Below are 26,582 nucleotides of genomic sequence, written 5' to 3' on the forward strand. Positions count from 1 at the left end.
CGAAAATGCTGTGCCAACCATTTTTCCCAACACTCCCTCATACTGTTCTAAATCAACTACAAAAGTGAGACGTCTTGCTGTTGTGGAAGACAATCTTAAAAAAGCTATTCAAGACAGTACTGAGTCAAACAACTTACACCTCCAACAAAATTCACTTTCGTGTCTCAATGATATTTCCGTATTTCTAGAAGGCCAGAAAATTTGCAGCAACAAGTGGTCTGTGATTAGAGATGATGGAAAATTGCATATCTGTCTTTTGGTATTAGACAGGGGAATACCTTGTGTTATAGCATTCATAACTGTTAATAGTGATTTGAGCTTTAGAGTAAATATTAATGAAGGTATTCATTTTGCAATTAATACAGCCATCAATGATGTGAAGAAATTAATTTCCATAAACGTTTTAGAAAATGTAATGTCAATGGTTGAGAAAGGGGAAATTTTGCCTAGTGTTACAGATAAATTAAACTGTGCTGTCAATTGCTTGCAGACTATCCCAAATTATGATGAAAATGCACAACTGAAATTTATTGTAGAGCAACTCCATGTATCACAAATCTCAAAAAACAACAGACACTATGGCATATGGCAACAACACCATGATAGTGACATGCTGCTTGTATGTACATTCTGTCAGTGCCTTGAGGAAGTGTGATTTAATGTTGTTACCCCACCCACGAATCCTGCAGAAACTAATTTGTAATTACCAGCTAGTCACTTCATCAGTTCAAACGAGTCCTTACTTAGAAAACAGTGTGAAATATTTAGAAAAACATGAGTTGTTAGTGTCTCTGTTGTTAGATGAGATTTTTGTGCAACCACAACTTTAATTTAAATCTGGATCAATACATGGGAGTAGCTTTTTTGATCCTGAGACGTGTGCCAAAACAGCACAGGTTTTTATGGTCTCTTCTCTTTTGTCTAAATATGTTGATGTTGTAGCAATTATACCAGTAGCTAATATGACAAGTGAAGAGCTGAAATCTTTCATCAGTAATGTTCTGTGCATGGTTGAATGAGTGGGCTTCAAAGTTGTTAGTCTGATAGCAGATAACAACAGTGTAAACAGGAAGGCATATGAACTATTCACCCCCAGTAGAATTCTCCAACCCAGTATTGAACACCCTCTAGATCCTTCCAGGAAACTTTTTTTTATGTTTGACACTGTACACATTCTGAAATGTATCAGGAACAATTGGCAGACAAAAAGAAATGTTAATAAAGTGTTACAGTTTCCTGACATGACTGATCATTCAGTAATATTGACAGCACAGTATAAGCATTTGGAGCTGGTATATGAGAAAGAAAGAAACTCTTTAGTCAAATATGGCCACACACTGTCAGCTAGAGTACTATATCCATCGTCTATTCAAAAACAAAATGTGAAATTAGCTTTGAAAATTTTCCATGATAATAACATAGTAGCTTTGAAACATGCAACAAAGGATATGCCTAATGTTACTGAGCACATAAATCAGACAGTAACTTTCCTTGAGGTGATTGAGAACTGGTGGAAGATTGTGAATGTTAGAAGTGTATTTGAAGGACAAAGAGTCAATGATCCTTACAGAGAAGCCATCGGGAAGACATCAGACAATCAGGTGACATTTCTAAGTAATCTGTGTTATTGGCTAAAAGTTTGGAGAGTATCTGTACCAATAAGTGATGCTTTAATATCATAGACTTTCCAGTCTTTAATATTAACAACTGAATCTTTTTTGCAGATAATTCTATACTTATTTGAGAAATATGACATTGACTACATATTGCTAGGAAAATTTCAAAGTGATGATTTAGAGGGCCGCTTTGGGTGCTACCGACAGTTGAGTGGGGCAAATTACTACATTAGTTACATCCAAGTCCTAGAAAATGAAAGAAAATTAAGATTCAAAAATGATGTACTGTTTGCAGCTCAAAATGATAATGTACACTTGAAACACATAATTCCTGCCCAACAGCAGCTAGACTGTAATATTGACATCAGCATTTTTTCTGATATTATGGACATCACCTTTGGTATGAATGATGTTCCACCTAACATGTTACCTTTTTTGACATACACAGGAGGTTATGCAGCTAGGAAAGCCCTTCAGAAATCTAAGTGTGACAAATGTACTGAATGGTTGCAGCTGATAAAGAAGTTGAGGTAGATTCTTCTTACAACTTTGTAAAGGAACTGGACCGGGGTAAACTGACTTTGCCTACAGAGACAGTAGTGATCACAGTTGGAATAGTGTGGCATACAGTCTCTCTGTTTGTGAATGACTTTCTTCAGCAATTTATGTCACGTGGCAAACAGCTTACCATTTCTCAGAAGATATGCATGTCAAAAGTTGCGAAAGCAGTGGATAATGCTGAATGTGTGCGCTTGCTTCACAACACATTGTTAAGCAAACTGGAATATGTTTCTGTCTGTGCCAACAGGATACTCATTAACAATTTTGAGAAAATGCATAATGATAAGGCAAGTAAGTCCAAAGTAGATTCAAGGAAAGTGTTGGCCTCGGCGTGTGTGGAAGTGACCTCATGGCAATAAGCTGTCAGTCGACGACGATTCATACTGGCACGTTTCCCTTGCCTGCTTGATCCGGGACGACCGTTGGTTGATTGGTTAGTCGGTCGTCTCATCGGACGACCAACCAACCAACAGTTGCCCCCGCTCAAGCCAGGCAAGGGAAAGGTGCCGGTATGAATCGTCGACTGACAGCTTATTGCCATGTCACTTCCACACACACACACACACACACACACACACACACACACACACACACGACCTAGGGAGGACTCGAACCTCCGGCGGGAGGGGCCGCGCAATCCGTCATATGGCGCCTCAAACCACACGGATACTCCTCGCGGCCATCGGAACATCGATGCTGTCGATGATTTCCTGAATGGCTGTTTTCAGCTCAGCAGTGGTTTCGGGGTTATTGCTGTGCACCTTGTCTTTAATACAGCCCCACAAAGAGTCGCCGTATGTGTTCAGATTCGGAGAATATGACGGCCAATCGACGCCCATGCTAGTGGCCTCTGGGTACCCCAGACCCAGAATGCGTTACCCTCCAGAACATTAAACACTCTCCTGTTTCGATGGGGTCGAACTCCGTCTTCCACGAACTACATCTTGTCGAAATCAAGGTCAGTTTGGATAATGGGGATGAAATCTTCTTTGAAAACCTTCACGTACCATTCGGTAGTCGTAGCGCCAACAAGGAATATCTTAGCGATTATTCCGTGACTGGACATTGTACATCACACAGTCACCCGTTGACGTTGAAGAGACTCCTCGATGGTGAAGTGAGTATTCTCAGTTTCCCAAATGCGCCGATTTTGCTTGCCGACGAATCCATCCAGATGAAAGACGCCGACAGTAAAGAGGTGCGTGCGCATGCGCATGCTACACTACTGGCCATTAAAATTGCTACACCACAAAGATGACGTGCTACAGACACGAAATGTAACCGACATGAAGAAGATGGTGTGTTATGGACATCATTAGCTTTTCAGAGCATTCACACTAGGTTGGCGCCGTTGGCGACACCTACAACGTGCTGACAGGAGGAAAGTTTCCAACCGATTTCTCATACACAAACACCAGTTGACCGGTGTTGCCTGGTGAAACGTTGTTGTGATGCCTCGTGTAAGGAGGAGAAATGCCTACCATCACCTTTCCGACTTTGATAAAGGTCGGATTGTAGCCTATAGCGATTACGATTTATCGTATCGCTACATTGCTGCCCGCATTGGTCAAGACCCAATGACAGTTAGCAGAATATGGAATCGGTGGGTTCAGGATGGTAACACGGAACGCTCTGCTGGATCCCAACGGTCTCGTATCACTACCAGTCGAGATGACAGGCATCTTATCCGCATTGCTGTAACCGATAGTGCAGCCACGTCTCGATCCCTGAGTCAACAGATGGGCATGTTTGCAAGACAACAACCATCTGCACGAACAGTTCGACGACGTTTGCACCAGCACGGACTATCAGCTCGGAGACCGTGGCTACGGTTACCCTTGACGTTGCATCACAGGCAGGAGCGCCTGCGACGACCCTGAGTAGATGAATGGCAAATGCCATTTTTTCGGATGAATCCAGGTTCTGTTTACAGTATCATGATGGTCGCATCCGTGTTTGGCGACATCGCGGTGAATGCACATTGGAAGCGCGTATTCGGCATCGCCATACTGGCGTATCACCCGGCGTGATGGTATGGGGTGCCATTGGTTACACGTCTCGGTCACCTCTTGTTCGCATTGACGGTACTTTGAATACTTTGAACAGTGGACGTTACACTTAAGATGTGTTACGACCCGTGGCTCTACCCTTCATTCGATCCCTGCGAAACCCTACATTTCAGCAGGATAATGCACGACCTCATGTTGCAGGTCCTGTACGGGCCTTTCTGGATACAGAAAATGTTCGACTGCTACCCTGCCCAGCACGTTCTCCAGATCTCTCACCAACTGGAAACGTCTGGTCAATGGTGGCCGAGCAACTGGCTCGTCACTATACGCCTGTCACTACTCTTGATGAACTGTGATATCACGTTGAAGCGACATGGGCAGCTGTACCTGTACACGCCATCCAAGCTCTGACTGAATGCTCAGGCGTATCAAGGCCGTTATTACGGCCAGAGGTGGTTGTTCTGGGTACCGATTTCTCAGGATCTATGCACCCAAATATCTTGAAAATGTAATCACATGTCAGTTCTAGTATAATATATCTGTCCAATGAATACCCGTTTATCATCTGCGTTTCTTCTGGGTGTAGCAATTTTAATGGCCAGTAATGTAATTCCCATCATCCACCGCAACCAACAGTGCAGTTTGAACGTCCTAAACGCAAACCGTTCAGAAGTTATGACGATTTTATTTCAAACAGTTCAGTAATTGTCACCCTGTACATAGCACCGATGGTGCGTAATTACATTGACATCGGACACCATCTTCTGTGTGGTTAACTCTCTTCTGTCAGACGGTATAGTTACAGGCAGAACGTAACTGTCTCGACTCTGTGGAGCCGGACCAGGCCAGGTCATGAGAAGGTGGAGAGGGGAGTTGTTTGCGCCCGGCACTTAGCGGCCCGCCGGACCTGTGACGCTGGGCGCTGGGCGCTGGTCGTGTCTCGGCCCTGGAGGCGGCCGCCGGCGCCACGGCGAAATCTGTGCGGCTCATTCCCCGCCATTAGCGACAGTCCGCGAGTTACGCGCGCCGGCGCCTTTGGGGTGTGGTTAGCGCCCGCAGCGAAACAAAAAGCCGCCAAACAGTCTTCATTAGCAGCACGCGCTGGACCACACTCTTGCCGCAAATTTTCATCGAGTCACATCGTGGCAGTTTTCAGCTTACACCATGTCATCTGGTACGCATTAATCAGTGCTGCTGTTGTGGTCTTCAGTCTGAAGACTGGTTTATTGCAGCTCTCCGTTCTACTCTATGTTGTGCAAGCCTCTTCATCTTCGAGTAACTACTGCAACAACATCCTTGTTAATTTCCTTACCGTTTTCTTCTCTTGGTCTCCCCCTACGATTTTTAACCGCCACACTTCTGTCCAGTACAAAATTCGTGGTCCCTTGATGTCCCAGAATGTGTCCCATCAACCGATCTCTTCTTCTGGTGAAGTTGTGCTACAAATTTCTTTTCTCGTCAATTTTATTCACTAACTCCTTATTAGTTACGTGATCTGCCCAACTAATCTTCAGCATTCCTCTGTAGCACCACATTTCAAAAGCTTCTATTCATTCTTGTGTAGACTCTTCATCGTCCCTATTTCACTTCCATGCATTGCTACACTCCATAAAAATAGTTTCGGAAGAGACTTCTGCACACCTAAATCTAAATTAAATGTTAACAAATTTCTCTTCTTCAGAAACGCTTTTCTTAATACTGCCAGTGTATATTTTATACCCTCAAATGTTCAAATGCGCGTAAATTCTTAAGGGACGAAACTGCTGAGGTCATCCGTCCTTAGACTTACACACTACTTAAACTAACTTATGCTCTGAACAACACACACACACACACACACACACACACACACACACACACACACTCTTCCATGTCCATGTCCATGTCCATATACGAGGGAGGACTCGAACCTCCGGCGGGAGGGGCCGCGCAATCCGTGACATGGCGCCTCAAACCACTGCGCGTGGCTTCATTTCCCATTTCCTCTCTAGTTCGGCCAACATCAATTATTTTTCCACCCAAATAGCAAAATTTGTCTACTGCCGTACCGAGCGAGGTGGCGCAGTAGTTAGCACACTGGACTCGCATTCGGGAGGACGACGGACCAATCCCGCGTCCGGCCATTCTGATTTAGGTTTTCCGTATTTCCCTAAATCGCTCCAGGCAAATTCCGGGATGGTTCCTTTGAAAGGGTACGGCTGACTTCCTTTTCCGTCCTTCCCTAACCCGACGAGACTGATAACCTCGCTGTTTGGTCTCTTCCCCCTAACAACTCATCTCAGTTCTACTGCCGTAAGTGTCTCATTTTCTAATCTAATTCCCTCAGACTAACTTTATTTAATATTAATATTTCGACAGAAATCCATACAGATTATAAGAACGTGTGTTTGCCGCGGCCGCGCGGTTAGAGGCGCCATGTCACCATTTGCCCAGCCCCTCACGCCGGAGGTTCGAGTCCTCCCTCGGGCATGGGTGTGTGTGTTGTTCTTAGTATAAGTTAATTTAAGTAGTGTGTAAGTCCAGGGACCGATGACCTCAGCAGTTTGGTCTCTTAGGAATTCACATAAATTTGATTTTGCTTGCTGCGCGCGCGCGCGTGTGTGTGTGTGTGTGTGTGTGTGTGTGTGTGTGTGTGTGTGCGCGCGCGCGCGCGCGCGTGCGCGACATATCCCTTACTGTCAGGTAACAATCGCTTTGGGTTAAGACCCACCTACCTATAACATTTCGGGAGATACAACGTCATAAACAATCAGTTGCACGGAAAACTGCTGCATTGTACATGGTGCTTACATTTATTACTTCTTAGCTACTAATTCTATTCGCAACAATTTTTGCAGTCTGGATTCACATATGCAGCTAAATGTACTTACAAAATAATTTCATTCTATGACACACACATATCAACAGATACGTCATAAAAACAGAGATGCGTGAAAAACTGCAGAACCATACATTAAGTTTAGGCCTAAATTTATTACTTCTTTGCTAATAACTCTATTCGCAACGTACTTCGCAGACGCTATCCACATATGCTGCTGAATGTACCTACGCAAATACATCATGGTAAGATACATACTTAAAGAGATATGACGTCGTAAACACTGAGCTGCGTCGAAAGATGCCGCATCATGCATCAAGTTTTAATACATTTGTTCTTTACTATTAAGGCACTTCTACAGTCGTGTCAGCAGGCTGCAGTGGCCGAGCGGTTCTAGGCGCTACAGTCTGGAACCGCGCGACCGCTACGGTCGCAGGTTCGTATCCTGCCTCGGTCATGGAAGTGTGTCATGTCCTTAGGTTAGTTAGGTTTAAGTAGTTCTAAGTTCTAGGGGACTGATGACCTCCGATGTTAAGTCCCATAGTGCTCAGAGCCTTTTTTTTGTTGATACTCTACCGACGTGTATTGTTTGGTGCAGACTGTGGGACTAACCCGTCAAAAACGCTCTTTGATTGTTTATAGAATGAAAAAGCATCCCAGTTTTACCAATCTGCAGATTATTAACATCACACGAGCCTTAGCATCACACGAACCTTAGCATCACATGAACCTTAGCATCTAGAGAAAAAAGTTTCCTCTGCTCAGGAAACACAGAAGTGCGCCGGAGACGGGGATCTTCCGCCCGCCACAGCGCCACCGAAGGCGGACGTTGGCACCCTGGGTACAGTGACGCAAGCACTTCCCGAGGTGAACCAAGTTTCATTTATTTTTCTTCCACGCGCCCACGCAGTTTGTCGACCCTTGTAGAGGATACCAGCGACCCTCGATAAGATCGGCTTGTTCGGACGCGGAGGCGAGTAAACAAGAAAGAAAATCCACTTAACGGATCTGTCACGAAGCGAAGGTTCCAGATTAGAAGTGGATCCTAAGCGACAACGACCCCGCAAGCCTTTCTATAGAAAGGATTCTAGGTGGATGGAGGATGGATCGCTACAGGAAGAGGTCATTGTAGCGACGGTTTATGTTCGGCCATACGATTCATCAGCTACTTTTTGACGCCAGTAAACACGGAAAGTCAATGTCTGAAGTAAGAAAATATCATGCTCTCAAAAGTGAAATAAAAGAAACTATTTCTGTTATAAAATACAGGGCGCCTGCATTGAAATGCCCTAATTGTAATGTACTACGTAAAGAGATACGATCGGCTGGCCGGTGTGGGCGAGCGGTTCTAGGCGCTTCAGTCTGGAACGAAAAAATGTTCAAATGTGTGTGAAATCTTATGGGACTTAACTGCTAAGGTCATCAGTCCCTAAGTCTGGAACCGCGCGACCGCTACGGTCACAGGTTCGAATCCTGCCTCGGGCATGGATGTGTGTGATGTCCTTAGGTTAGTTAGGTTTAAGTAGTTCTAAGTTCTAGGGGAGTGATGTTATGTCCCATACTGCTCAGAGCCATTTGAAACAAAGAGACACGGTCAATTTACGGAACACGCGAGCAGTACAACACGTTAACAGATTTCTACGCGGGAATCTTCCGTGACGTATAGGCATGGTTTGTCGTTACTTTTTTTCAGCCCCTGAGCAACATTTCTTGAAAACTGTTGCCCAAACCTTTCGCGTTCCGAGTGCATACTCAAAGTTGTTACAGTTCCGTAGCGTTACTCCTGCCCTTAACGTATCTCTACGAGAAGGCGTGCGGCGTGCAGAATTCGATAACTTCCTGCTCGTTTACTCTGTTTCCGAAAAGCTGCGTTGAAATCTTCAAGTAAGACTCACCTGAGATAGATCGATCGAGCGAGCGGTTAGTAGAAGCGATTCGCTTTTTTGCACGTCTCTAGGCAACGGCCTTGCCGCAGTGAATACACCGGTTCCCGTGAGATCACCGAAGTTAAGCGCTGTCGGGCGTGGCCGGCACTTAGATGGGTGACCATCCAGCCACCATGCGCCGTTGCCATTCTTCGGGGTGCACATAGCCTCGTGATGCCAACTGAGGAGCTACTCGACCAAATAGTAGCGGCTTCGGTCAAGAATACCATCATAATGACCGGGAGAGCGGTGTGCTGACCCCACGCCCCTCCCGGTAGGCCACTCGTGGCCTGAAGACGGAGTGCTTTTTTTTTTTGTACGTCTCTAATGGCCGCGTTATCGACGCGACGTAAACATACTAATCTTGCTTCCTTTTTCGCCTGAGATCGAGTGAGTGGTACGATAAAGCATCACCTCCTTTCGTTAGGAAACTCCACGCTTTCCACGCTTTTACAAATTCTCCACATCAGGAAATACGTGGCAGATGCACAGGCGATGAACAAAAGTGTGGAAAAACAAAAACACAGCACATTAAATTACAATGGCTAATACGGTCTAGGAAATCCGCTGGCATTCAAAACAACTTCTGGTCGTTTGGGAATGGATAAATACAGGTCCTGTAAGGTTTCCAAATTGCTAGGGACTTAACATCTGAGGTCATCAGTCCTTAGACTTAGAGCTACTTAAACCTAACTAACCTAAGGAAATCACACACATCCATTCCCGAGGTAGGAATCGAACCTGCGACCGCAGCTGCAGCGCGGTTCCGGACTGAAGCGCCTAGAACCGCTAGGTCACAGCGTTCGGCTCCTGTAAGGTTTAGAAGGGAATCTTACAACATTCTTGCTGAAAACTCAGGTAACGATGATTGAGCGGGACAGAGTCCACGCGTCCTTCTCTCCCAAGTGGAGCACAAAGACTCAATAATATTGAAATCTGGTGACTGTGATGGGCAGTGGAGAGGCGACAGTTCATTGTCGTACTCACTAAACCGGTCCTGGACGATGCGAACTGTGTGTACAGGAGCCCTGGCGCCTAGACACACATCACCACTGGGGAAGAAGCGTTGTACCACGGGTTCGACCTGATCATTCCTAATGATCACATAACCCTTGTCAGTAATGCACGCTGCAGAATAACCATGGGGCCTATCGAATACCACGATATGGCATCACCACTGGCCCACAAGCACTCTACTATGGGACGTGCCTGACCAGCTAAAATGCCAAATAATCCTGGATAACAATGCGACCTTGCAGAGTACCCGTGGGCCCATGGAATACCACGACATGGCTGCCCAAATCGTGACCGAATTCACGCCGAATTTCAGTCCTGGGACGTAAACCCCGCTAGAAGTTGGGGACAGTCTGAAACAAGACTCATCCGACCAAGTACCATTCTTCCACTGGTGCATAGTTCTGCCTTTATGGCTTCGATACTATATTTTCGTTATTTATGTCATTTCGTTGTAAGCTAGTCATTTTTGTTACTGTTTTTGTGGGAAAAAGGCTGTTGTCGACGCGACGGTTCGGATTCCCGCGAACACTTATTTTTTTTAAGATCTATATTTTCCTCATCATTGGTCACTTTACTTAATTTATATGATATTCGAGAGGTAATATAATGGAAAAAACCACTTGCATTTTTATAAAGTTGGAGTGAATTTGATAGGTTGATTAATTTCTATTTGTAGTTGAATTTTCAAGGACGAGGGGCAGGTTTGGAAATCTCACGTCAAACCTCGATAAATAATGATGCGAATGACGTTATTCACAATCAGTAATATAGTAAGTCACAATGTGCCTAACTACATTAATGATGTACAATTACTCGTCGAATGTTTTGTCGAAATCACACGTCGCAGGATGGTGTTTGCATACAGGCATGGGAAGCATAAGATGAAACTTCGTACAAATACTTCATGCAAATACACATGTTTTTTTCCTTATAAAACCTCTCAAATGTCATAATTTAAACAATCCCTGATCTCAACGCCATGGCCTCCCCTTGAGAGAAAGAAAAATTAATTATGTATGAATGCTTCGAATTTACCGCATTATTGCAATAGTGCACGCTGCTTGGTTAACGTCGATGACATACCTGGGAGGGTGGTGTCAGCTGGGTGTGTTGACACCCAAACCTCCAGATTTCAGACGCCCAGATCGGCACCGAACATTATACGTCGGTGGAGAATCAACCAAAACTCCGATGTTGGGGTTGGGTTGTTTTGAGGAAGGAGACCAGACAGCGAGGTCATTGGTCTCATCGGATTAGGGAAGCATGGGGAAGGAAGTTGGCCGTGCTTTTTCAGAGGAACCATCCCGGCATTTGCCTAGAGTGATTTAGGGAAATCACGGAAAACCTAAATCAGGATGGCCTGACGCGGAATTGAACCGTCGTCCTCCTGAATGCGAGTCCAGCTTGCTAGCCACTGCGCCATCTCGCACGGTGCTGCTGCTGCTTTTTTTTCTTTTTTTTAGCAGAACCGGCGTAAACGTTAATTAAAAGCAACACCAGAATTACGGAGCACATCAAAAGCACAACTGCGAGCAAACTAACATAGATCACTTCCGTCGGAAAGTTGGTAGCGCATTAGATCTACGTTCCAAGGGTCACGTGTTTGAATCCCAAGAACGACAAATTCTTTTTACTGTCTTATGCGTCAAAGCGTTGTATGGATCAAAGTGTTAATGACTTGTGAAACGGATGTTTGGAGTTTACAGCAATGTTCTCTTGTCAGTTTGCCTTCGTTTCGTTTGTTTGAAAGTAGTAAACCTATAGAGTACGTTTGTAGTTTCTCAGACTATACAATGAGAACAGAAAAATAAAGAAACAATTGTACCACACATGCGGAAAAATAGTAACAACTGTAATAAACTAAAGAGTAGTATCAGTAAAAAGTATATAATGTTCAACTAACGAAGCGAAAGCACACTGCCATAAGAATATTGCTACAAACTGCGAAAAGTCATTTTACATGTCAGGAAAATGTCCTATCATATAAGTTTCACGTGTAAACAGTTAAAAAGAGTTGTCAGCGAGATTTGAACGTGTGGCCTTTTATACGACGACCCATGCGTGAACTACAGTAGACAGGGTGTTTATTAATGAATTTCGGGGTTTTAACGCTTTATAATATTTATTACATTAAACTTAGAGCTATAAATGATATGTCAAATGAAAGAGCAAATCAAACAGTTGTGTTTGGCACCAGTGCGCATGCGCAGCGCTCAATGTTTTCGCCGTAATCCGCTAGACAGCGGCTAGGTGGTGCGCCATCTCAGTGGCCCAAGCGCAGGGGCCCATGACAGGGCTTGCTTTGCATGGCCTCCACGTTCACCCGTTCTAACGCCATGCGATTTTTTCCTTTGGGGCTTCATCAAGGATCGTGTGTACGTGCCTCAGCTACCAGCAGACCTCCCTGAATTAAGAAACCGGATTGAAGCAGCTGTTGCTACAATCACTGAAGACAAATCAACGTTTGGGAATAACTCGGCTATAGACTTGATGTGTGCCGTGTGGCAAATGGTGCTCGGATTGAACATTTATAAGGTTCTTGGTATAACTGAGTTGTTCTTTCGTTTGACGTATAATTTATAACTGTAAGTTTAATGTAATAAACATTATAAAGCGTTAAAACCCCGAAATTCATTTGTAAACACCCTGTATTTAATCACATATACGCTTTATCTTTGCTCTGTAGCTATACTGGTGGCACTTCGAATTTATCGTTTATGCATGTTCAGCTGGACGACAGCACACGGCACGAACTACATCGGTGTTTTGGTTCATACTCTATCGACATACAACGTTTGGTGCCGATCTAAGAGTCCGACATCTGGAGGTTTGGGTGTGGGTGTGGGTAGGAGGCGGCTGAGCGCTGGCCACGTGCGAGTCGCGTGCGCGTCGCGGGCCCCCACCCTACGGCGCAGCGCCTCGCGCCATGACGTCAGCAGCCCGGGGTCGCGAACTCGCGCAACCTCAGCGCGCCACGTAAATTCTGTCCGGCGGAGGCGACGGGCGGCAGCTGCGCCAACAACGCGCTCCTCCTCGTGCCTCCGGAGGCACTACCTGGCATTCCTGACAACTACTAACGGCGTTAAAAAGGGCGCCCGTCACGTGTTTCATTATACGACCTTCACTCAGTTTCATTTTTACCCCCCTTCGCGTTGACGTTTCATTGACTTCAACACCTTCTTATGGCATTTCAGCCCAAATTATCAGCGTCACATGATGGTGACAACCATAGAAAAATTGTAGATCACAGCTTAACGTTTGCGCGCGCACACACACACACACACACACACACACACACACACACAAAACGAGGCACCACGAAGGAGTTATCCGAATGGGACAGAAATCGGTAGATGCGATGTACATGTTGTAATATTTCTGGCTTAGTCAGCCATCATATTAGGCTCTAGGAAGCTATTTCCAGGGCAGTGGAGATGCAAGAAGCATAGAGATGACGCAATGTGGGACGAGGTACCGGTGACAGATGTTAGATTCGGTACCATTCCCGTGAGAAAGACCGCCTCCATGATGCTGCTGCTCTGTGATTGGCTGCTGTGTTCGGCGCGGTTGGGCGCCAAAACGTTAAACTTTAGTTGCTTTTATTAATTAAACCTGTCATCCAAATTACTTCGTTTTTTTTAAAAAAATATACACCCCTCAACAGCCAGCTATCAATCACTCATTTCAAAATTATTAAAATCAAAGTATTACTAAAACAAAAGACTGACGATATTACTGCCGATGCACTTCGGTGGCGTTCGGGTCGCGCCTTGCTGGCTTGGGGCGCGAAGTGTTTCGGGCACAGTCCGGCTCTCCAGTTGTGACCGTTCCAGTAGAGAGACATGTTGACTGTTATAGCAGTATTTGTTTCATGTAATTGTATTCTCCAGTTCTGACGGTTCCAGTAGACAGACATGTCGTCTGTGGCAGGATGTATTTCATGTTATTTTCGCCAGATATAATGACTGTGGAAAGATATGTTCAATACGTTGTGAGCAAGAATAGTTTCTCGTGTCTATATCAATAAAAACGCGAGTGGCATCCCAAATGAGCTATAGTTTATTCGTAGCAGCAGTTCCTTGCGAAGTTAATTTCAGCCTCAAGAAAAATAATCCACGACCTACGTGCTGTTTTCTGCGCTGGGGTCATCATCATCATCATGAAGACAGCAGGTTAGTGAAGTGTACAAGAACTTATGTATTCCACACAGGGCAGTGGAAACAACTACGCACCTCACGTGTACTGCATGCACACTACAAATGTGCTCAGTGACACGTCATCTGCAGTAATGCAGATGAGGTAAAGGAGGATGAAAATATTAACACTATCTCACTTTTATTCTTTTTTTTTTCCTTGCCGTAATACACAGGCAAACAAATGGTTCTAATTACAAAAAAATTGTATCAATTATTTAGGAGGAAGAGGTTCACAAACTGAGCAAGTCAATAATACTGAGATCCTCCTCGGCTTAGCACAGATACAATTCTTGCAGGTCCTCTTGATACTGGGAAAACGCGTTTCTTTTCACAGCAGGACCCCTTTGATTGTCAACCGCGGCGCCCTTACAGCACTGCGGTACGTCGATGATATTCTACGCTCCGTTTTGCTGAACGTCATGGCAAGATATTCTGCACTTATATTTTAGCACAATAATGCCCGCGATCACAAGGTGAGACTTTATACTATGTTACTTATAATCCGTCTTGATTGCAGAAATGTTTATTCATACGGCCGGTTTCGGTTCCTCTAGAACCATCGTCAGATCTGAAACGGTAATGATATCAATTTACTATTTCACAAATGAAAACCTTTTTCTTCCTATCCCATCAACATCAAATGTACCAGAACGTACCTGCAATTTCAGTTACAGGAGTAACCCGTCCACACACAGTAACCTTCACATGCTGCGTCACCTACAATTGGCTGGCAGAACGCACGTCATTTATATTAATTATAAAACTATTACCGACAGGTGGCGCCAGGTACATTTGTTACATAACATATGCACAGACTGTATTAAGTATATTTTGTAATTTACTTTTATCTCTAAAAATATTTAAAATATGTAGATGTCAAGGTTAAAATCTGTTCTTGTCAAAATTAACATACACAATAAAATTATCATTTTCGTGCGATCTAAAACAAAGGGCGGTTTCTATACCCATGGTGCTGATATACAGGGCAGACTGGTCGGAACTTTGAAACCAGATTCAGGAAGTACACCTGCTCTCAAAACAAAACAGCGTTTGGGGTGCATACGGCTGCCTTAAATCACTCACTCACGAACATTGAACAAAATTTACAAATCCTACATAGAGCTCATAAAGGACGGTTTCTTAACATTTTGGAAGAAGTTGAAATATACATCCACATAAAGAAAGATCTGGATTTAATCCGCAACGAGCAAAGCGAGTTCAATCATAACGACTATTTTAGTATTGATGGCGACTTACTGAGGCGATCACTGTTGCGTATAGAAGTCAAAGCCGAAGGATGAGAGATGGTGCACGGTGAAACAGCTGGAAGATGCGTGCGGCGCCTACGTCCTGCACGGCCCTCTTACCCACTGCGATGGACATCAGACGTCTGCCGGCTGCGGTAGACGAGCGGTTCTAGGCGCTTCAGTCCGGAACCATGCGACTGCTACGGTCACAGGTTCGAATCCTGCCTCGGTCATCGATGTGTGTGATGTCCTTAGGTTAGTTAGGTTTTACTAGTTCTAAGTTCTAGGGGTCTGATGACCTCAGATGTTAAGTCCTATAGTGCTCAGAGCCATTTGAGCCATCAGACGTCTGAACGGCTCGCAGCACAACACCGAAATAGCGCGAACCACGGAAGCAGACCATGAAGGAAAACAAGTCTACACCAGCGCCATGGGTATAGAAATCACCCTTTGCTTTAGATCACACAAAAATGATAATTTTATTGTGTATTTTAATTTTTACACGTACAGATTTTGACCTTGACATGTACAGATTTTAATTAAATATTTTTAGAGACAAAAGTAAATTTCAAAAATCTAGTTAATACAGTATGCGCATATATAATGTAACCAATGAACCAGACGCCACCTGTCGGTAATAGTTTTATAATTAATATAAATGACGTGCATTCAGCCAACCAATTGTAGGTGACGCAGCATGTGAAGGTTTCTGTGTGTGGAAGGGGTCACTCCTGTAACTGAAATTGCAGGTACGTTATGGTACATTTGATGTTGATCGGATAGGATGAAAAAGGTTTTCATTTGTGAAATAGTAAATTGATATCATTATCGTTTCAGATTTGAAGATGGTTCTAGAGGAACCGAAACCGGTCATGTGAAAAAAACATTTTTACAATCAAGACGTATTATAAGTAACATTGTGAAAGATGTCAGGCAAATCCAACACCTTCCATGAAAACCCTGACATGATAAGCAAATCCAGTAGTATGCCACATAGCTCCGAATAAATCGTGACATTAAATTAACCAAAGTAATACGAGTAACGAGTGAGCAAATGGAATACCACAGACTAACACAAGAATGCCTAAATGCATGTCATACTTTCCCACCGAGAGACAGACGCAGTTCCGAGGGGAGAAACGAGAACAAAAGCCGAGAGCAGAACCGTGTTAAGCTGAAGGCCCTACGATAAGGGACGGACACCCACGTCGCCAGCTAACCGTTAGGACCAACCCCCAGCCCATGTTAAAAGATAGAGCCCTCCAGAAGAACAGTATAGATCTTACAATAACGCTAAAAGGACCACACCAGCTGCAAGTTTTAGCATCAGACTTTTTCGCGTCTCTGTTACGTTGCAAACTTTAAAAACATTGCCCCACCACGAGAAGTATAACGTTTCTCATTGGAAAGACAGAATTTTTGTAGGTGGAGCTTAAGGTTAACATTGAGACCCTGATTGGTCAGATGAAAACACAGCCAGACAGTTTTTTTTAAACCAACTTAGGTAAATTGTAGTAAGGAGAAGTTATGAGGGGAGTTGCTTCTGAGATGGCGAGGTGAGCAGAGCTGTGCTGCTCGCCGCCCGCTGACGAACACAGACAACGTAATGAACGCACGCAATGCCGCAAAACAGCGCATACAGATTCACTCAGAACTGCAGAAGTCACATCTGTTACCCCCCTTTTTTTGCATAATACTAGTGTCGATCATCAATTAAAGCTCATGGTGTTCACATTTGACACTTGAAGTAAAAATCTGAAACGCGATGATTTTTCTGTTATATAGTTATTGGGAAGCCACATCAGCCACTGTAATTTAACGACAAGTTATATAAATAATTAAAGATAATTGAGGGTCACTGTAGACCATTTTGATAGTTTTCTCTCTTGTGAAACGTAATTTAAACCTAAATTATAGGTGTGAGATGGCATAGGTCATCCTTCGATCCATTGTAGAACTTGGAAACCCATTCAGGGAATATTCCTTCACATCTTTGTTGAAGGCAGTTGGTATTTACCATTCTGTATTAAAACATTTCCTTTTATCAATAGTGCAATTTATAAACAATGTTTTGTTAGTAGAATAAAATTTCCAATGGTAAACTTAACTTGATTTTTGACGTTATTTCACCAGCTAACTAAAAATAGGAAAGCCTTGAACCCCTTCCACTAAAATTTAGTTAGTATTAAGATTCTTTTACAGGGAGTGCAGTGGAGCTGACGCTGAAATCATTTGGTTATATCATCGCTAGTCTCTCTGAACTCTTCTGAATTCTACATGTCATGTATGGTCTGGCGTCTCCTTACCAGCAACAGGTCCCAGGTTCAAACTAGTCGATTCCCTAAAAAACACGCTCAGAGCGTCGTTGCGCGAAAGTGCTAGGGAGACACCATACAGAACAAACAGACACAACGCAGAATGTTAGAATTGTATAACCAGTGATTGCGGTATCGCCGGCCTTTGGTGGCCGAGCGGTTCTAGGCGCTTCAGTCTGGAACCGCGAGACCGCTACAGTCGCAGGTTCGAATCCAGCCTCGGGCATGTATGTGTGTTATGTCCTTACGTTAGTTAGGTTTAAGTACTTCTAAGTTAAATCCCATAGCGCTCAGAGCCATTTGAACCATTGCGGTATCCTATCAGACATTATGTCTGTTTTTGCAGACTTTTTACTGCTTGGCTCAAAAAATTGTTCAAATGGCTCTGAGCACTATGGGACTTTACTTCTGAGGTCATCAGTCCCCTAGAACTTAGAACCACTTAAACCTAACTAACCTAAGGACATCACACACAACCATGCCCGAGGCAGGATTCGAACCTGTGACCGTAGCAGCTTATCTTCGTGCACGCCAAACCATACCTTGGCCAGAAAGGTCGAGATCTCTCCTCAAATTCAGAATGTTTGGAACATTACGGGCAGGACGGTCCAACCAGCTCGTCATTTTGTGGACCTAATGCGCCAGCTTGACAGAATTTGTCACGAAGTCTCTCAGGAGGACATCCTACAACGCTGTCAGCCAGTCCCAGGTCTAATGATTACTTGCATAAAGGGTACAGATGGAGCAGACTTGAACCAGGCGGCCAAACGACCCCTGACAGTGTTCCCAGGCCATTAAGATCATTGTATACGACCGATTTCTAAGCTAACAGGCTTCAGATAAGCTAAAACGTGTTACTCACTTGCTCAACTCGTGAAGCTCTTCTCTTGAATAAAGTTTAAAATTTTGTACATGAATAAATTTTGAATAAGTCATCCAATTTTTCTGAAGTTTTACTAATTCGTTAGCCAGTAAATATACATCGCGTCTACTAGTTTCCGTTCCATTCGGATAATTCCTTCACAATGGATCGTTTACTTTTTTCTTTTTTTTTTTTTTTTTTTTTTTTGCCTTGGAGCGTATTTACACAATCGTAATCGAAATGTTGTATGCACAACGGAAAACAAAAATTTTTTTCTTTATGTTATAGACAATATTTATCGATATAGATGGAAATCTGAAGAGTATTCGCTTAGAAATCGGTCGCATATAATGATCTTAAGGGTCTGTGAACACTGTCAGGGACCGGCCGTAGTGGCCGTGCGGTTCTAGGCGCTACAGTCTGGAACCGAGCGACCGCTACGGTCGCAGGTTCGAATCCTGCTTCGGCCATGGATGTGTGTGATGTTCTTAGGTTAGTTAGGTTTACTTAGTTCTAAGTTCTAGGCGACTGATGACCTCAGCAGTTAAGTCGCATCGTGCTCAGAGCCATTTGAACCATTTTTTGAACCCTGTCAGCGGTCGTTTGGCCGCCTGGTACAAGTCACTCTATTTGACGCCACTTCGTGACTTGTGCGTCTTTGCGATGAATATGAGATAAAATGGTTAGGGCAGTTTCTGAGCGAATAAATTCTCCGAGGCAACTGGGAATCGAACTCGGGGCGCCGCGTTCTGTAGACAGCGACGCTAAGCACCAGATCAGCTGCGACAATCGCATATAATATCCGCGCATTAATAAATACAGCAAATAGAAAAGTTGTCTTTTACGCGTATCATACAAATGAGTTTTCGATCAAGCTTAGACCCAAGTAATACCCTGCTTCGCGCGTGGCACTGTCATTCTATGAAGATGTTATAAATGTACGTTCACAAACAATTAAAACGCTACCTACTCCGTAAAAATTACTTTCAGGTGAACGTTAACTAAAGGCTGCGCCACAATATATAAATTATCACTCTCTTGCTAAACTGCGCTTCTAGTGACTCTGTCCCTCCTGTGTACGGCCCGCCGACGTGTGCCCGTCATTAGCTCAGTACAGGTTGGCGTGTGTGTGGTTTGGGCAAACAGTGGGAACTTCTGCTGGAGGTACGAGTCAGTTTCGCGCTGCTGGACTGCAGGCCCAGAGCGCAGTGTTGAACTAATTAATTATTAGAGCCCAAACAAAGCCGAGGGCTGCCCGGTTTAATTATCCGCGGCGGGCTCTTCTTCCACTAGCGAGCACGCCACCGTAAGCCTCTCTGTTTACCTACCTGCTGCACGTTGTTTATGGACTGCCACGCCGCTAGCTAACAACGCTGCGCAAGTCTATACAAGTGAAACTATTTTCCTTACACGGTAGAAAATTGTTGATTCTACATTACAGATCACGGAAAGAAAGTACCGCCACTTTATCATTTATGATTGCAAACGGCCGAGACACTGCACAACGAAATATTAGAAAATGTACTAAATTACATGTGAGGGGATACCGGTTGTAGTTCAAGGTAGTGATACGCTCAAGGAAAAACGTTTTCTCATTTTCGGATTCTACTGTAAGAGATGTCCAACGAGAGAGAGAGAGAGAGAGAGAGAGAGAGAGAGAGAGAGAGAGAGAGAGTTTGTATCGTAGGAAACACCTATATCGCGTGCAGAAAGACTAAACGTAACATCGGGTAAATAAGAAGTAAAGGTGTTAATGTGCATGGCGCAGATTGGAAACGTAAGTGGAATAAATTGAGCTCATGTATGGCAACAGTAGCGCGAAGGCCTGTATGGCGAATAATTATGGCAAACAGTGGAAGGAGTAGCATATTGATGTGGAAGAAATGTGTGAAGCTATTATGCGCCCAGAGTTTGACATAACTGAATTATCTGAACAAAAGACAGAAACGAGTCAATACTGTACCTTCGGCGTTATTAAAATCTTTGGCAGATATAAAAAGCAGGAGCTTATCTGAACAGGAGATAAAATATCAATAATAATGTTGCTCTTGTGGTGCCGTAGTACAACTGTATCGTAATATCACGACAGAGAAAGAAGCACCACTTGTCCAAAAGTCTGGTTTATTTAACACAGCATGTTTTCAGAAGACATGATCCGACTATCACGTTCATAAAATTAACATGCCGTTACGTATAGCCAAAAATAATAAGCAAGCATCAAACATACAAATGGCTCTGAGTACTATGGGACTTAACATGTGCCCGCATCTCGTGGTCGTGCGGTAGCGTTCTCGCTTCCCACGCCCGGGTTCCCGGGTTCGATTCCCGGCGCGGTCAGGGATTTTCTCTGCCTCGTGATGGCTGGGTGTCGTTTGCTGTCATTAGGTTAGTTAGGTTTAAGTAGTTCTAAGATCTAGGAGGACTGATGACTATAGATGTTAAGTCCCATAGTGCTCAGAGCCATTTGAACCATTTTTGAACTTAACATGTGAGGTCATCAGTCCCCTAGACTTATAACTAATAAAACCTAACTAATCTAAGGACGTCACACACATCCATGCCCGAGGCACGATTCGAACCTACATTTTCACAACTTGTTCGTCTTTCTCTGTACTAATATTTTGCTTCTATCGGATATCCAGAATATCGTTGCCATGATATTTCTGAGGAAGGCACGAGGCGGTAAATATGTAACCTTGCCCAGCAACCAGCATACATATTCAATATACTGTATCAGTATGCTCACCGAGCGAGGTGGTGCAGTGGTTAGCACACTGGACTCGAATTCGAGAGGACGAAGGGTTCAAACCAGCGGCCGGCCATCTTGGTTTAGATTTTCCGTGATGTCCCTAAATCGCTTCATATAAGTGTTGGGATGGTTCCTTTGAAAGGACACGGCCGATTTCCTTCGCCCTACTTCCCTAATCTGATATGACCGATGAGCTCGCTGTTTGGATCCCTCCCCCAAACCAACAAGCCAACAAATCAGTCAGTATGCTCATGAGAAGAACGAACGGGAGGATAGAAAGATGTTGGGCGAAATTGAGAGGGAAGACGAAAATCAAAAATGTTCCAAAGAAACAAATCTTCGCCATGTACGTATGATGGAATCCTGAAGCGCGTAGAGTAAGGTGACAGACAATCTACGTCGTTTACTAAAACCAAGTGGGCAGAAAAAAAGTGGAAGCACTGAATCATCATCATCATCATTTAAGACTGATTATGCCTTTCAGCGTTCAGTCTGGAGCATAGCCCCCTTATAAAATTCCTCCATGATCCCCTATTCAGTGCTAACATTGGTACGTCTTCTGATGTTAAACCTGTTACTTCAAAATCATTCTTAACCGAATCCAGGCACCTTCTCCTTGGTCTGCCCCGACTCCTCCTACCCTCTGCTGCTGAACCCATAAGTCTCTTGGGTAGCCTTGCTTCTCCAATACGTGTAACATGGCCCCACCATCTAAGCCTGTTCATCCTGACTGCTATATCTATAGAGTTCATTCCCAGTTTTTCTTTGATTTCCTCATTGTGGACACCCTCCTGCCATTGTTCCCATCTACTAGTACCTGCAATCATCCTAGCTACTTTCATATCCGTAACCCAACCTTGTTGATAAGGTAACCTGAATCCACCCAGATTTCGCTCCCATACAACAAAGTTGGCCGAAAGATTGAACGGTGCACAGATAACTTAGTCTTGGTACTGACTTCCTTCTTGGAGAAGAGAGTAGATCGTAGCTGAGCGCTCACTGCATTAGCTTTGCTACACCTCGCTTCCAGTTCTTTCACTATGTTACCATCCTGTGAGAATATGCATCCTAAGTACTTGAAACCGTCCACCTGTACTAAAATTGTTCCTCCTATTTAGCACTCAATCCGTATATATTTCTTTCCCACCGACATTACTTTAGTTTTGGAGATGCCAACCTTCATACCATAGTCCTTACATTTCTGCTCTAGCTCTGAAATATTACTTTGCAAACTTTCAACCGAATCTGCCATCACAACTAAGTCATCCGCATATGCACGACTGCTTATTTTGTGTTAACATATCTTGATCTCACCCAGCCAGTCTATTGTTTTCAACATATGATCCATAAATAATACGAACAACAGTGTAGACAGGTTGCAGCCTTGTCTTACCCCTGAAACTACTCTGAACCATGAACTCAATTTACCATCAACGCTAACTGCTGCCTGACTATCCATGTAAAGACCTTTAATTGCTTGCAAAAGTTTGCCTCCTATTCCATAATCTCGTAGAAGAGACAATAACTTCCTCCTAGGAACCCAGTCATATGCCTTTTCTAGATCTATAAAGCATAAATACAATTCCCTGTTCCACTCATAACACTTCTCCATTATTTGCCGTAAGCTAAAGATCTGGTCCTGACAACCTCTAAGAGGCCTAAACCCACACTGATTTTCATCCAATTGGTCCTCAACTAACACTCGCACTTTCCTTTCAACAATACCTGAGAAGATTTTACCCACAACGCTGATTAAATAGATACCTCTGTAGTTCTTAAATCTTTTCTGTTTCCGTGTTTAAAGATTGGTGTGATTACTGCTTTTGTCCAGTCTGATGGAACCTGTCCCGACTCCCAGGCCATTTAAATTATCTTGTGTAGCCATTTCAGACCTGACGTTCCACTGTATTTGATGAGTTCTGACTTAATTTCATCCACCAGTGGAAGCACTGAAGGAAACTGAAAAAAAAAATCAGAACAGAAGTTTAAGAAGAACAGATACCAATGCTAAGGTTTGTGTACGACGCACTATCTCTACAGAATGGAGAGCATATATTACGCAGGACGTGGCTTAAAGATCGAAGATGAGTAGATGAAACCAGAACAGTAGCTTGCTTAACGAAGCAGCATTGCATATGATGGAAGAAGTAAGGAAATTTTAAATGAAGATTCGAGAAGAAGGCTGCTTCTGATTTGATATGTTGGTACGGTATTGAGGAAGAATATTGCACGTCTGCATAGTAATGTATGGAAGGTGAAAGGGCTATCACTGATCATCTGGAGGAGAAAATGAGTAGAAGCACTTGAAATGTGATTCTACTGAAGTGTGTTAATGCTCCAATATGTTGTTCTATTTAATAGGGGTCTGGTAGACCAATTCCAAGAATGATCTCACTAGAAAAGGCTTTAAACTCCTTTTATTCCTTATTCTGTCATAAATATTTCTTGTTTTGAGCGGACAGCATGTCTTCACGGGGGCAATGGTAATATTACAGATTTGGAAAGAAAATTTTGACGACGTATTGAACTGCCCAGAACCGGGAAAGAAACTGGAGAAATCTTGCACTTCAACAGTTGACTCTTTTATAAATGACCCGAAATGCGAAGAGGTAATCAGCAGTCTGAAAAAACTGAAAACCATAAACTGACGGAATACCAGTGGAACTGGTGAAATATGGCAGTCAGAAACTTCATGAGAAATAGTATCATCTTAAAATTTGGCGAGATACAAATCACCGGATGAATTACTGAGGAATGTACCTGCTAGTAGGATGCATAAAAACCACTGGCAAAGATTCACCGCTCTCCAAAGACATAATATGGGACTACCAGAATTGTTTTTCGGAAAAGCAGATAAACAATAGGCAGCATATTTTGCATAGAGACAGTCAATAGAGAAGTGTGGCAATACAACAAGAACGTCCATTACCTGCACACTGACTTGAAAACCTACGATTCGACGCACGGAGAAACGATACGGGAAATCATGGCAGAATACGGAATACCTAAGAAACTCTTCAGCCTCGTCAAAATGTGTATGGATAAGGCCGAAGCAGGATGACTTACTGCCGCTCGTTAGGGCATTGTTTCGAGAACAAAACTGGATTGCAGCAAGGTGATGGACTGTCCCCACTTTATCTTCAACCTTATCATGGAAAAGTAGAAAGAGAAACTGAACAAGGAACAGATTTCCACACTTCAGATAACCAGCCAAATATGCTGTCCTATGCAGAGGCCATGGTTTCAAAGTAATATAGCTGCGTTGAAATTAGAAAGCTATTTAACAAACAAAATGATATCAACGTTACAGTAAGAACGCTCCCAGTATCAAATACCTTGTTCTAAATATAAATCACTGCAAGAGAAGACAACTCTCATATCAAATTAAGCTACTGAACGTAAACAAAGTTTAATTTTTTCTCCAATTGCTTCTACCCTCCGTACTCCTGACCAGGAACACGTATCACAAACTCTGCAACACAGTCACCAGGCCAATAGTGCTGTATGGAACTGAAACATGGGGAGTGACCAAGAGAGAAAAGCTACAACTCTGTCTGCGAAAATGAAGTGAGCAGAGAAATTTTTGGGATAAGATTTGACCAAACAACACAATGATCACTTTAGGGATCCAATAAAGAACTTACGCTAGGGAACCATTCCCCGGTCGTGAACATCGTCAAAGCGACACGTTGTGAAATGGGCACGCCATTTTGTCAGACTGCACTCTGCTAGAATATTGCGCGAGATACATGACAGGAAGATGGAATGCTCTAGACCCCTGAACCATTTTTTGAACAGTTTGGTAGTCAGCATGAGTAACGGTGTAAAGTAAGCGTTAGTGCCCGAGGAAGGACTGTTCCTTACTGAGAATCCGATATCGACATTAATGTTGGGAGTCTGATCTGTGTCAAGCATGAATATTATTTTTGTCTGTTATCCTGCTTTCCTAAGTGGTGAACACGGTAATATTTTTTTGTTATAAATATACCGCTCCACCTCTATTACTTAACGTACTGTATCGTCCAGCACCGTCTGTGATCATTCCTGTTCAACAACGTCTCCGTTCCTTAACAACTGCCATGCAGTACAGAGGAATTCTGGGAGAGATATTCAGATAAGTAGCGAGCTGGTCGCCTCTGGTGGAACTAATTCGACTTGAGTCGTCTATCGTATGATGTGGGTTGACGCGAGCAGGTGCACGGGTCGGATATCGCACACAGCGCCGCATCGATCGCACTGGCAGAGACTACCAACGTCGCATCCCGTCGCATGGCGTCACGCTGTTGGTATAACCTAGTTGTGAGGGGGGTGGGGACACAGAGCCCGCTGGACAAACAGCTCAGAACGGCGTCGACACGTGCGACAGTTGGCCGCGAGCTCGCTGGGCAAAGGCAATAAGTCCCTGTCAACAGCTGGGCCGCGAGGCACAGTGTCCGGAGTACAGCAGCCCACACGACACGACTCTCACGTACTGACAAGCAGTCACGTAACACGATTATGTTACAAACTCTGTACGGAGTTGCCGAATAAGTCACAGACATTGTGAATCCGGTAATCGGAAACTGGCGCATAACCGGTGTGTCGGTGGATTTTCAATTTGTTAGACATCTACAAGGAATCACGAAACACTAGAATCAAAATAAAACAGATGGAAGAAGATCCAGAGCTGAGTATCTTGAGGTCGGGATGGCAAAGACAGTAGCGCAGGATCGGTCTCTTAGAACATTAGCAGGATCTTTAAAAAGTACCAAATCAATTTGGTACGCTATACGTGGGCCAAACAATTATAACAGAGCAGGTCCAATGCCTGCATTACGGATTTCACACACTGGTGATACAATTAAGCAAGTCAGTTGCCGCTAAACCCTGCCAAAAACTTAATAGCTGACCCAACACGAGCGGATTTCTGCAACGGGCCTGAACTGCGGGCCAGTTCCGCGGATATTTTTGATAGATTTCCTACTAACTTGCAGACGCCGCCCGTCTGATCTAGTCCCCTCAGATCTCTTCGGAGGTCGGGTAATTTCGCGTGTGGCGGAAATCAGCCAATTTTCGTGATGTATTGGCGGATCCAGGATTGCTGTGAATGCTCCACAGATTTCAGCAGTTTCGACCGTCTCTCACCAAAACTACGTTGTACAGTGCGGTGTGATTGAAGGCACTACTTTATTGTAATACATTTTTGAATTTTATATATCTCCGACAGGAACTTAGTATGGGCGGTCGCGGCCATTTCTCTGACAGTGAAAGGGGCCGTTCTTGATCCT

The 26,582-nt window shown here is 43.9% G+C and overlaps 1 protein-coding gene and 1 pseudogene across 1 annotated transcript in view; one reads left to right on the forward strand and one right to left on the reverse strand.

Annotated features, from left to right (window-relative positions):
- The window catches only part of LOC126273015 (C-Maf-inducing protein-like), an 879,384-nt gene that overhangs the window by 235,445 nt on the left and 617,357 nt on the right, over window positions 1-26,582 (reverse strand). The gene's annotated exons all lie outside the window — the stretch shown is intronic.
- Window positions 8,961-9,077, forward strand: LOC126274504 (5S ribosomal RNA; annotated as a pseudogene).

Source organism: Schistocerca gregaria, chromosome 5, assembly GCF_023897955.1.
Source record: "Schistocerca gregaria isolate iqSchGreg1 chromosome 5, iqSchGreg1.2, whole genome shotgun sequence".
In the NCBI taxonomy this organism is placed as follows: Eukaryota; Metazoa; Arthropoda; class Insecta; order Orthoptera; family Acrididae; genus Schistocerca; species Schistocerca gregaria.